Genomic DNA, 3449 nt, shown 5'->3' on the forward strand with positions numbered 1-3449 from the left:
CAGCCAAAAGGCCCCCTGCATCCAGCCACTCACCACACCCCCCACCCCGCCAATGCCGCCACCAGCTTCACATCCAGCCTCTCACTCTCCCCTCCCCCATGTCTGCCGCCACTGCTGCCACTGCCACCAGCTTCTTGAGCCACTTGCCACCCCTCACCCCACAACACTGGCTTCTTCATGTCAGTGGGTTCCAAAACTATATTTTGCAGAGGAGACCCAAAAGATTGTGGGCCGGCCCTGGGAGTGGCAGCATTAATTGTTGCCCCCCTGCTGCCAAATATCCAGATCCATGGGGAGCCCAGCAGGCCAGATAAGATGGCTCTGTGTTCCAGATCACAGCAGCACACAGTGGGCATGTCTACATGAGATGCTACGTTGCCACAGCAACATCGGTATGGCAACATGAATCAGCAGACACTACCCATGCCACCGCTGCTACTGTATAGTAGTAGTGAGCAACTGTGCAATAGCTCACTGCTACTGTGCAATAAGGTAGAAAATGACTCAAGCGCCACTGGGACTGCTCAGTACTGGCGGGTACCGTGCAGTCATTTAGTACTTTCTTTAGATATGCAATAAAGCAAGTACTAAATGACTGCACAGTATCAACTGTGCAGTAAGGGACACGTGTAGATGTACCCAGTTAAATCAAGACCATTTAGCCAGGAACCTCTAGGTTTAAGTCTCAGCAGGATCACTGGCACACCGCAGTCAAAATCCCCAGCCTTTGCCACAGCCAACACCCAAAGCTTTTGAAGAAGGTTAAACTCCCCTCCACCAACACACATAGTAATAGGAAGAGGAAAAAATTCCTTTCTGGCCCTATGTGGCAACAACTGAAGCCCAAAAGCATGGGAAATACTCATAGTAGAGCATAGGCATAGCTACTCCTAGATCATCCCTGATCAATGCTTTCACTCTTCTTGAACATGTCTAAAGATGGAGATGCCACAACTCCTCTAGGCAGTCTATTCCACAGCCTCACTATTGTAATAACAAATATTTTTTTCCTCGTGTTTATTCTACACATATTTTGCTTTTCTTTATGTCATGCCTTTAGATATTTGAAGATTGGTCTCATATAAAATATTGCCATAGAATTACTATTGAGAGTATCAGCAGAAAACACTTGCATAAGATATAGTAAGAATTAGTAACAAATAGATTTTCTATGGAGCCTCTGCACTTCTGCTACTGCATTACAGTGGGATATCTCATTGCACAACTTCATTCTTCTTTGAGAACTGAGACCTGAAACACTGAGGTTGGGAAGAAGCACCTTGTGTGTCAGGCTCCCTGTGCAGAATCCTCCTGCTCTGGTTATTTACCAGTCGCTCCCTTTACAGATGTACAAGGCACAGTGCCTAGCTTATCCTTTTTTTGAGTTTAACTAAGGAGATGGAGATTTTTCCATCTGGTTTCTGGGTGACAATTGCTGATCTAACACTCGAAACAGTGGAAACTGGATCCTTCACATCCGAGTAGTTCAGAATATATTCAGTTCTCAGAGGCTGCTGTATGTAACCCGGGTGGTACCTGGAGGCATAGCCCCTCCCCAACTGAAGGGATCAGAGCTGGTGCCAGAGAGCTGTAGGAGGTGGAGCTGCCTGAGGTGCGCAGCACTCCTCCTACTCTTTATAGAGAAGAGTCAGAACATCCATAAGGTCTTAATCATATACCATTTAACGAAGGGGGCAGGGGCTGGGACATAACATAGATACCAGGGAGTAATGTGTACACTCCTGTACCCAGGGGAACAGGAAACCTCAACAATGGTTAAGCGTACTCATTCAATTGACAGGACAAGCTAACAAAATATAAGGCTCAGGTTAACAAAATATAAGGTGCAAGTTAACAAAATGTAAGTTGTGGGCACCCCAGGATGGCCGGGGGGGAGAAAAGAGATGAAGAACCCAACTCCCACAGAGGATTCCCCACCCCCCCCACAATGCCTTGGCCAGGAATCAAACGCCATGTCTCCCATATGGTGGATGAGAGCTCTACCACTGAACTACCAATGCTGGTGGTTCTGCTAGCAACTCCAGGGCTCTAGTCCTTCCAGGATCCCCCCTTCTGTACCATCTGCACATTGAGTCAGCTGCCTGACTTCATGCCAGGGGTAGGTAAAACCCCAAGCTCAAGCCGCTGCCCCCAGCTTGGGGCTTGGTGCCTCCCAGCTCCCTCCCGGGCTCTCTCCCATACCTGGGAGCCCCTACCTTCTGCCCTGGGGGACATTGGCACTTCAGGCTGCCTGGTGCAGGCCCAGGACCCTCCATGTACTGACCTGTGCACCAGAGCCAGCCCCATGCCAGGAAGGGGAAGATGTGGTCAAGTCCCTATTGCTGCCTGGGAATCCTTGCAACTGCCCCTTCTTGGAAACTCGCTGAACTCCCCTTGATCCTAGTGCATTTCCCCTTTTATCCCCCTCCAGGCCACCAGTAGGCCGGACATGGGAGGTGAGTCTTCACTCATGTCTGGTTTCTCTATCCAGCTCCTGGGGTGGGGGTGAGCAAGCCTTCCCCTTTTCAGGGGCCTGATTGGCAGGGAAAAGGAAATCCCTCCCACAATCATTTTTTAACTTTACAAAACCCCTGGTCCCAAGCTGCCACCCTCAAGTCCATGACATGTATAAAGTATGAGTTCTTTAGATATTTATTGCAGCTTTGACTTTAGAGGCTGCAATATTGCTCTACTCAGTTGGAACTTGGCAGCAGTCCTACACAGTTAATAGCAGATCTAGGACTTAGAAAAGGGGGGCTGTAGTCAAAATGGGGTTCTTGGACAGGGCCAGTAGGATGCAGCAGGCACTGCTGACTGCCCAGCCAGTGCAGGAAGAAGAGCTGGGAAGCTTGGCTCCAGAAGGATTGCAGGATTTGACTGTGACAAAAGAGGCAGCCTGCCTCTGAGTTTCAGCCTGCAGCTCTGGTGCAGAACACTTGGGGGCCTCTGTGTGAGCATGTGTTGATGTAAATAATTGTTGTAAATAGTTGCATAAGCTGGACATCTAGGCTAGGTGCAGATGTTAGAGGAGGCTACGGGGCGATTACATAGCATTAAAAATGGCCTCCTGATCTAACTTAGTTCACCCAGGTGTGGAACTTACATTAGTTAGGTGGATCTAACTGTGAACTGCACAGAAGTTCAGGTTAGTTAGATCCATCTAAAAATGGCCAACCTGCTATAATTTAACCCTGCCTCTGAGGCACACCTAACTTAGACTGGCTTGGCCATCTTTAGACTGATCTAGTTGTCCTGAACTTTTCTGTACAGTCCCCACATTAAAGTCCCCACAGAATTTCCCAGGCCTTCCTCAGGGCTGGGAAAGCCCAGCTGCTGGCCCCAGCCCTGGGGCTAAGATTTTCCTACCCTCCTTTCTGGAACTGGGCAATTTTTAGCCCCCCCCCAGTTTCTTCCCCCACCCCCAAATGGACAATCCCCCCCCATGAACC

The sequence above is a fragment of the Gavialis gangeticus genome, unplaced genomic scaffold (assembly GCF_001723915.1).
Source record: "Gavialis gangeticus isolate Ggan-Ray unplaced genomic scaffold, GavGan_comp1, whole genome shotgun sequence".
Classification (NCBI taxonomy): Eukaryota; Metazoa; Chordata; order Crocodylia; family Gavialidae; genus Gavialis; species Gavialis gangeticus.